Source organism: Anomaloglossus baeobatrachus, chromosome 1, assembly GCF_048569485.1.
Source record: "Anomaloglossus baeobatrachus isolate aAnoBae1 chromosome 1, aAnoBae1.hap1, whole genome shotgun sequence".
Taxonomy (NCBI): domain Eukaryota; kingdom Metazoa; phylum Chordata; class Amphibia; order Anura; family Aromobatidae; genus Anomaloglossus; species Anomaloglossus baeobatrachus.
The window spans coordinates 86,647,470-86,658,079 of NC_134353.1; positions in this window are offsets into that span (position 1 = coordinate 86,647,470).

Genomic DNA, 10,610 nt, shown 5'->3' on the forward strand with positions numbered 1-10,610 from the left:
GACTGCCTCTACTCTGATCTGTTCTGCTCTGCTCCAATCACCCTGCCTCCACTACAGCACATGGCTAATTTGCATGCGCCGCCCCTTTGCATGCAAATTAGTCATGTCAGGAAGTGAAGCGAGTGCGACACTGCAGGGCACCTCTGCTGCTGCTGTGACAGGGGCCCAGTGAAGAGAAGGGGCCCGTCCTGAAGGGGGCTTAATAAAGATAAGTATTTACCCCGGGCCTGGCCGGGCCCCCTCTCTTCACCGGGACCCCTACACCAGGCACAGTAGTAATGCCCTGATTGCGGCCCTGGGGTCAACAGTTAAAGAAACCCTTTAGATTCCCCCTTTACGGCTCATGTTTATGTTGTTTTTTAAAGGGAATCTGTCAGCAGATTTTTGCTTTTCAATGTGAGACAACATGAATGTAGGGACAAAGAGCCTGATTCCAGGGATGTGTCATGTATTAGGCCATGTGCTGTAGTTTAACGGCCGTTTCGCCTAAGGTGGACCCGTAGAAGCCTGATTGGCAGGCGAAACGGCCGTCGTCCTCCTGGAGGGGCTCGCATCCAGGTCATCTCCTGCTGATTTTACCTGCACTGATGAAAAAATTCCTTGAATAAACTTTTCCGGCACAGCAGCTGTATGCAGTCAGGTTTCCTTCTTGCTTCTTATGAACTACTGAGACTAAGGCGGGCTTTGCACGTTGCAACATCGCAAGCCGATGCTGCGATGTCGCACGCGATAGTCCCCGCCCCCGTCGCAGGTGCGATATCGTGTGATAGCTGGCGTAGCGAAAATTATCGCTACGCCAGCTCCACATGCACTCACCCGCCCTGCGACCGTCGGTCTGGCCGGCGACCCGCCTCCTTCCTGAGGGGGCGGGTCGTGCGGCGTCATAGCGACGTCACACGGCAGGCGGCCAATAGCGGCGGAGGGGCGGAGATGAGCAGGATGTAAACATCCCGCCCACCTCCTTCCTTCCGCATATCCTACGGAAGCCGCAGTGACGCCGGTAGGAGACGTTCCTCGCTCCTGCGACTTCACACACAGCGATGTGTGCTGCCGCAGGAACGAGGAACAACATCGGACCGTCGCGTCAGCGTAATTATGGATTACACCGACGCTGCACCGATGATACGATTACGACGATTTTGCGCTCGTTAATCGTATCATCCAGGCTTTACACACTACGATGTCGCATGCGATGCCGGATGTGCGTCACTTTCAATTTGACCCCACCGACATCGCACCTGCGATGTCGTAGTGTGCAAAGCCCACCTAACTCTCTTTCCTGACGTGCACGCTGCCTCCGGAGCCAACCAAGCACTGCAACTCCTTCCCCTGCACGTGTGTGAAAATCATAAGGTAACCTAAAGGCTGGCGGTGCAGGACTTTTCCTTCACTTGTAGTATTGTTGTGCAATTACCTGCACTGATGAAAAAATTCCTTGAATAAACTTTTCCGGCACAGCAGCTGTATGCAGTCAGGTTTCCTTCTTGCTTCTTATGATTGTTACACAATGTTCATTTAGCCTTTTGACCACATAAAAGTTCTTCTCAACTTTGATCTGGTCATAAATCCTCTGAAAGGAGTTCAGAAGAGATAGAAGAGTCCAGCACTACTGTGAGGAGGCGCGTACTGTGCGGTTCAGTGACATCATTCTGGAGTCTTCTTTCTCCAGTTATACATAGAGGCTGTAGAAACCAAATAAATCAACATTTTTAATAAAATTTAATTGCAAAAATAAGTTTAAGCTATAGAAATATAAGAGTTTTATCCTATGGTATCCAGATTTTTTAAAAGGAAGAAATACATATACTGAAAGTGTTGTGGCGTCAATATCGGGATGTATAGAAAAATGTTTAACTAACAAAAAGTTATAGAATAGAAAAGTCTCCATAGAAGAAAACGGAGTCCTGCATAAAATCATCTCAACTAAGACCTGTAGCATAGAACCTGCCAAGAACTGACATCGTTCCTGAAGGCCATTGCTTCGAGATTGTGGGATCTAGCCCTATAAAAGAGTATAATTTCCCAGGATCCAAGAAGTGTTTATAATTATACTACAGGAGATCATCTCTACATTGTGCTGTGCAGAATCACAGCCAAGAAATGGCTGAAGATCTTCATGTTCTCTATATATCTGGTGTCTAATTCATTCAAATAATAATAAAATATGAAGAATAAATACTATACATTTTTTAAAAAAAATATAACATTCATATATATATTTATTTTTAAAAATTCAATATTTAAAAAATATTTGTGTTATGCTGTACAAAGGGCTAGTAAGACGTAGTACAGCGTATTCCCCACTTGGTGGCAGCAGAGTAGTGAAGGAGAGACAAAGTAACACTGTAACGGAAAGACAGCTGAAGTACAGCAGAGTAACTTCAGCAAGCAGTTAACAGGTGAACCACCAGGGGGCAATAGAGTAGTCAAACAGTCAGGGTCTAGCCAGGAAAGTCAAGTCAAGGCAAAGAGCAAAGGGAGGATAAAAAGTCAGAAAACAGAACCGGAAGCCGGGAGATCAGGCATGCAGAGGGAAACACAAACAACAGACAGGGAATGGGACAGACGTATGAACTGGGGAGGGTACAAGTCAGGACACAGTAGCAGGGAGACAGGACAAATCGGGAACACTCACCAAAGCTAGTATACACGCTGAAAGGCAGAAATATCACTGGCACTGAGCCATAGGTAGAGAGGCAATATATAGCGTCCTGGGATCCAGAACAAGGCAAGGGAAGTTAACCCATGACATGACCAGGCAGGAGCTGTGTGTGACCACAGCAGGAAAAAGCCGGCCTGGATTATGACAGTTTACTTATTCATTTACCGTATATACTTAAAAGCATGTATTTTTTTGCATTCGAATTTCGTTAAAGGTTTTGCACTGTTTATCATTTAAGGTTTTCTGTTTCCCAATATTGAGCTAAACTCTCAAGTGTTCATAAATCAGCCTATAGGAGCTCAGAAAAACATGATTTTCTCCAGGGGCCCAAAGGACCTTAGCTTTGCCTCTGCTGCCTCAGGGTGTACGAAAATTGCCCAAGTTTGGACTTTTCTGATACTCAATCGAGTTGGGACCTTCATGATTTCCCACAAAATACATTCAACACCTATCATTGCGGGCCCAGGAACTGGTACCCTCACTCAGGTGAGGACATATTATTGGTTCAACATGTGCAGTCACATAAGAGTGCAAGGTGTTAGGGGGCCCATTTCTACTTCCAGGTGTAGTTATGCATTTTGAAGAGTTCATGAACTCCAAAGGCCCCATATATTGCTCTTGCCCTCTTCTGTCAGTGTCCATCAGTGCTCTCACATCACAAAAAGAAGGATCCCAATCATCTATTCTACCTCACTGGAAGGTGAAGTGTCAGAATTGCATCAACTTTGTACTTTTTCCCCTCTGTAAAAATGGACACCTGTCACGCTTTAAGCGTGGAGAGTGCGTTCAGACCAAAAGGAGTCTGATGTCCAAAGAAAAAAACACCAAAACACCGCAAACAAGGGGGGAACACGGAAGACACAATAATGATGGTGGGCAATGTGACTAGTGAGAGGGTAGATGGACACCTCCTATCCTCACCTGTAGCTGTCCCTACTCTCCTAGGCAGTCCCTATACAGTCTCCACAACTGTCGCCGAGCAGCACTCTGAGACTCTGGAAAACCCTATAGATGCTCTGACTAGTGAGAGGTGGGTGAGGTTCACTAAACCCTCCACTGCACTAATAAGACAAGAGAGTAGGTGAGACAAACAGGGAAAAAACAGCAGCAACAGAAAAAGATAAAGTCTGGCTTATGGAACTCTCCAACTCAGCTCCTTCCACCAAGGAGGCCTGTATACAAATGGATTTGTATCTTCAGCAAGGATTGCTGGGTAACACATCTATTTAAAACTGAAGGGCATGATCACAAAGCTACTGCAGCTAAAGCACTCAGCTAGGGACTGCTGAAAAAGCTGCTAACAGCAAAACTGACATTAACCATTTCAATGCAAAAAGAAAAAGAACCATATTTAAATGTAGATAGCCAGATGGAGATGAGAAGCTCCAGTCCAAAACCGGGGCGAAGACTGTGACAACACCAATGCAAAGAGGCACAAATAGAGAACATCTGAACTCCATTAGTTTCATTTTAATGAATGGGTCGATCAAGGAATGGATCCCTATGTCTCAGTTCCCCTTCTTAGGGATTCAGACAGAAGCTATCAAATCACTGCTGAACACAATGTGAACTTACCCTAATTTTTACAATCTTACTATATTGTTTCTGCTGGTTGGTCTCTAAGCCCATGTCCTGGAATGTCAGGCTATTTAGAATTGACGATGAGAGTAGTATGTGAGAAATGACATTTTTAAATGAATTAGGTTAGGACAAAAATATCAATAGTAACAGGCATACTTACGTATTATCTTCAGTTTTGGGAAATTGAAATGAATCTTTACAAGACTTTGTTAGATAATAACTAGCAAAACTGTAAGAATAAAATACAATACGTAAAATGCAAAACTACCAGAATCCGTAACAATACCAGACCCATTCAGCAAATATGACACTCTTAGTATCCCATATTTTAAATTGTTTATAAGCAGAGTCACAAACTATCTAAAGTTTGCTTAGAAAATGCCTAGTTAAAAGCTAATTACCAGGGCTCCTTACCTTTGATCAACTTTGTTTGTATATTCGTTAAAAGAAATGTTGATGTTTAAGATTCCAACTAGTCTTATAAAATATTTCTCAAAAAAGATGTTGGCAGCTTGAGAAGCAGGATCTAGTCACATATTATTTTAAAGGGAAACTATCAGCAAGGAGAAACTTTTCGAATATACATACAGTTGAAACCAGAAGTTTATATCCACTCTCTATAGAGACACATTTGTAGGTTTTTCTCACTATCTGACATGAAATCAGAATAAACCTTTCATGTTTTAGGTCAATTAGGAACCAAAATTGCTTATATTTGCTAAATACCAGAATAATAAGAGAGAGAATGTTTTAAGGCATTTTATTACTTTCTGCAAAGTCAAAAGTTACATACACTAATAGTACTATGCCTTTAAACAATATAGGGCAGCCCACATAATGATGTCTTGTCTTTGGAAGCTTCTGATAGGTTTATTGGCAACATCTGAGTTAATTAGAAACACACCTGTGGATGTATTTTAATGCGCACCTGAAACACACTGCTTCTTTGTGTAGCATCATGGGAAAGTCAAAAGAAATCAGCCAAGATCTCAGGAAGAGAATTGTGGACTTGTTCATCTGTACAAATGTCGCGGGCGGGGAGGAGGGTGTCAACGCTGCGCTCTCCCACTGCTCGGGTCCGGCCGCCGCTGCTCTGCGGCTGCTGCTGCTGCTCGGTGGCTCGAGCGATGGGCCGGATCCCGGGGACTCGAGCGGCGCTCCTCGCCCGTGAGTGAAAGGGGTGATTTGTTGGTGGGGGATTTGATTAATGTCCATGACGCCACCCACGGTTGTGGTGATTGTGTGGACACCACCGCTGCTCTGTCTGGGGATCCCGGGAGTGGTGGTATGGAGCAGCTAGATGTTGGTTTGCCCCTCCGTGGGTAGGGGGCTTGGTGATCCCGGGGCCCGATGACAGGGGGTTATATTGGTGGACAGGCGGGTTATGGGGCCTGTGGAGGTGCAGGGACGCAGGGGCAGCGCTGTGCCGCACGGCGCGGAGGTACTCACTCAGCCCAAGGATGATGACACAGTTCACGGTAAACAAGAGGCTGGTTGAACGGGTCCCTCGGACGGCTGCGGTGCTGATGTTCCCTGCAGTTAGCGGTGACGGTCTCTTCCCTGCACCTAAATACGGTTCTTTGGTAGCGGTGGATTCCCACCGGTAACCTTGCCTTGGCGGTGGCGGTGTCTCCCCTTAACGGTCGGACTGTTGCCTTCAAACGGGACTTGGTTGTTGGGATACAGTCGTCCCCTTCACTGACGGATTTGGCAAATTATGGCGACTCCTAGCCTTGCCGGGATCCGAAAGGCCCCTGCCACTGGTGCTGGCCTCTCTTTGTATACCGCTCCGGTACCGCCGGGCCACCACCCGTCCACGGTCCTTTCGGCAACCTCCAATCAGCCTCTCCGGCAGACGATCACCGCCGTCTGCCAACCTTGCTGTCTCAGTCCGGGGCACATACCCGGACCAACTTCAGGCTCTGTTGCTGTCACTTTCCTTCACTTCCACTACTGTCACTTGCTCCTCTACCACTTCCTTCTACTCTCCAACTCCACTCAAACTCATCTGCCTGGTTTTCCCGCCTCCAGGGCTGTGAACTCCTCGGTGGGCGGAGCCAACCGCCTGGCCCACCCCCTGGTGTGAACATCAGCCCCTGGAGGAAGGCAACAAGGCAACATTTGTGTTCTGACCTTGGTGTTCCTGCAGGGAATGTGGGGTGTGTGGTGGTGTCATGACCTGTGACCCCTGGCTTGCCCAGGGCGTCACATTCCCCCTTAGCAAAACGCAGACCGTCCTCGGGCTGCCCGTCCAACACCGGTTTTATTTTCCTTTTTGTTTTTCTGAAAAATATAAAGCATAATACATATAGAAAAACATCATCCCACATCGGGAGGCACATTTCTTAAACGTTACGGTTTTAACGGTTAACGGTTACGGTTTCCGCTCTCTCCCACCCAAGCAACCTGGCCCTGATGCTGCCCCTAGAAAACAGACAGCACCCCTTGACCCCAGTCCTGCACCAAGTCACCCGAGTGGGATCTGTCCTTCCCCTCCAGAGGGTAGCCACCGGTTCCTGTGGTGGCTGGGCCCCAGCCGGCTCTACTGCGGGCCCTTCCTCCAACCTGCCTCTCCGGAGGTGGCAACTGCGGAAACGGTATCGGTAACATAACTTATTTACATGCCACTAACGTTTGTGGTTGCCCTGCAAGTTCAAGGGCTTGTCCATGAGCAGTTCCTCATGCAACTTTTTAAATGGTCCCCACGGGGACAACGGTGCCGGCAACGGCCGGTTTTCCAAATCATAGCTTCAGATCAGGTGACTTTAATGGTAATCATTTGTCATCATTTTTAAAACTTTCAAACTGTAATTCAGACACACTGGTGGTCCCAACGGGGACGGTGCAACGGTGCTCTGCTGCCATTACTCAGAGTCTTCAGCTAAAGCGGCTCCATCCCCCTCCACCAGCATATCCAGCATGCACTGACATGCCTGCTGTGACAGGGGCACCCGGTACCCATTTCCACCGGTACGCGGGGTATGGAAGACCACTGGACCTCCTACATAGCGGGCACGCTCCATTGCCTCTTCCAGCTCAGCAGCAGACCCGGGGCTGGGGCCGGAGTCATCATCTCTTGTTCCTGCGTCAGGCGGGTTACCGCCAGCTGCCGCAGCCTCCTGACCTCCAGCATCCAGCACTTCAGACCCTTCTGCGGTAGCACGGAGCAGCAGATTAGGCGAGCTGACACTGAGGCGCCCCATAAGTAACGGCAAGGGTGATGCATAGGCCGAGACTAGGCCGGGCCCCTCAGCCGCAGCGGCCGGTCCTGGTAGGACATAGGGACGTGGGTCACCAATCGACTCTGATACATCTATTCCCCCTTCGTACATCGGGGCAGTTGTAATCAGCATCTCCACCTCGTTGGTCCACTGCTCCATCATCCGGAAGATCTGATCCTGCTGACGCTGATGGAATTGAATCACCCGGGCCTTCATCCAAGCCACAGTCCCGGGCTCGGGGTCTGGCACAGTCACTACCGAGACTTCTGGTACCATCCTGTTAAGGGGCCGCGGTCCTAGCGGTTCCCCCTGGTGTACTTCGGGGACATCCTGGACGTCTGCAGCCGACTGGTCCGCCGGGGCGGCTTGGCAGGGTATCGCTACCGGTTGGGCAGGTAGCGGGCCTAATGGCGGAGCGGCAGCCATTATCACGGGTAGCGGGGAGAGAGGCAGGGTGAGCGGAAGCCAGCCGGGCCCCTCAGCTCCAACGGCCGATCCCTCAGGAATACAGGGGCGTGGGTCTCTTACCCGCTCCTCCAAATCCTCTTCCACCTCGCGTCTCCACATAGCAGCCACCACGTCCACCATGTCGGTCTCCCACTCCTCCAGGAGGAGTTGCATGTGGGCTTGCAGACGATTACTCAGCGGGATGGTCCGGTCCCTCAACCACGTCGCCGTGCCGGGCGCGGGGGTCTCGCTGTTATTAGCTGGAGCGGACATCTCGGCAGTCGTGCTTTCCAGGAACTAGCAACAAGATGGCCACAGGGTCCTGGCGTCCCTGCTTTTATAGCCACCTCACATGCGTCCAGCCGCCATTCCGGCTCTCTTAGCTTCTTTCCCGGCCCCTCCTCTATTGGGGCGGGGATTTGGCCTTCGCGCCTCTGCTACTCGAGAAGACGCTCGAGCGGGAACTCTTCGCGCCAAAGATGGCGGCTTCTGAAATTTTCTGGCCGGACACCTTCGGCGGTAACAAGGCGCACCTCTACCAGACGGCAGAGCGGTAAGATCCTGTTCGTGACGCCAAGTTGTCGCGGGCGGAGGAGAGGACGCCGTGCCCTCCCACTGCTCGGGTCCGGCTGCCGCTGCTGCCGTGGCCTGCTGCTGCTCGGTGGCTCGAGCGATGGGCCGGATCCCAGGGACTCTAGCGGCGCTCCTCGCCCGTGAGTGAAAGGGGTTTGGTTGTGGGGATTGTTTATTGTCCGTGACGCCACCCACGGTTGTGGTGATTATGTGGACACCACCGCTGCTCTGGCTGGGGATCCCGGGAGTGGTGGTATGGAGCAGCCAGTTGTTGATTTGCCCCTTCGTGGGTAGGGGATTGGTGGTCCCGGGGCCCAGTGATGGGGTTGGGATGGTGGACAGGCGGGTTACGGGGCCTGTGGAGGTGCAGGGGCGCAGGGGCAGCGCTGTGCCGTACGGCACGGAGGTACTCACTCCGCCAGTAAACACGACACAGTTCTCGGTAAACAAACGGCTGGTTGGACAGGTCCCTCGGACGGTTGCGGTGCTGATGTTCCCTGCAGTTGACGGTGACGGTCTCTTCCCTGCACCTATGTGTAGTCTGTTGGTAGCGATGGATTCCCACCGGTAACCCGCTCCCCAGCCTGGATATGGGCCGGAGGAGCCCCACTCTTGCCCGCAGGCGCTGGCCCTGGGAAACTGGTGCCTTGGTGGTGGCGGTGTCTCCCCTTAACGGTCGGACTGTTGCCTTCAAACGGGACTTGGTTGTTGGGAGACAGTCGTCCCCTTCACTGACGGATTTGGCAAATTATGGCGACTCCTAGCCTTGCCGGGATCCGAAAGGCCCCTGCCCTGGTGCTGACTGTTCTTTGTATACCGCTCCGGTACCGCCGGGTCACCACCCGTCCACGGTCCTTTCGGCAACCTCCGAGCAGCCTCTCCTGCAGACGGTCACCGCCGTCTGCCAACCTTGCTGTCTCAGTCCGGGGCACACACCCGGACCAACTTCAGGCTTCTTGCTGTAACTTTCTTCACATTCTCTCACTTTCCTCCTTTACCACTTCACCAGCTTCACTCTCACTTCCTTTCCCTTTCACTGCCCTAGCTGGACTGCCTGGTTTTCCCGCCTTCAGGGCTGTGAACTCCTCGGTGGGTGGAGCCAACCGCCTGGCCCACCCCCTGGTGTGGACACCAGCACCTGGAGGAAGGCAACAAGGATTTTAGTTTTGACCTCGGTGTACCTGCAGGGAATGTGGGGTGCGTGTGGTGTAGTGACCTGTGACCCCTGGTTTGCCCAGGGCGTCACAGAGTGGTCAGTCAGGAGGAGTGTGAGGAGGACAGGCCGGTGTGACAGGCCTGTGACTGACTGTCAGGTGTGAGGGTCGTAGCCCGCACACCTTGGCTAGGAGGCATACGGTAACCTAGCCTGCAGGAGTCGGGAAGATGGCTCAGTGGAACCGTGGTGGACCGGGACAGGGTAGTGGCCCGCCAGTACTGACCCGAGGAACCGCCAGTACCGACCCAAGGAACCGATTGGAAACCGTAGCACACAGGGGGGTACTCAGACCCTGAAACGAGGTCCAGAATCCACTGGACTGAGTTAATTCACTGATTGCGGTCTGGACTATAGGTCCTTTCCCACCCAAGTCCCGACTGAAGACAACAGCCCACCGAGGAGGATAGAAAGCCACCGCACAGGCAGAGAGATCCCATGGGCCAGCCTCTGCGGGCAAACGGGCTCTCCCAACATATACACAGCCAGGGAGCGGACTCCCGTCGCTGAAGCGCAGGCAGTCTACACATACACTACACGGTGCAGGAGAAAGGCAAAGACCACCGAATCGGGTGGGGGACCAGACGCAGCCAGCTGCGGGCACCGACCACCATCAACTTTGTTTACCAGAGACTTGTGTGTGTCAATAACAGTGAGTACAACAGTGCCATCCGGCCGCGCACCGCCCAGCTACTTCTTCCCAACGGGTCCCGGGGCCATCATCCCTGCCCACAAAGGGGTTAACATCTTGCTGCATAACCATCTCCCCCGGGTGCCCCGTAACTGCAGTGGTAGTGTCTACACCTTCACCACATCCCGTGGGTGGCGTCACGAACTTAAACATGGCTCCGTCCGTATACCTACCTACCACCCCCCTAAGTAGCGCCAGCACCCTTTCAGATCGAAGTGACCC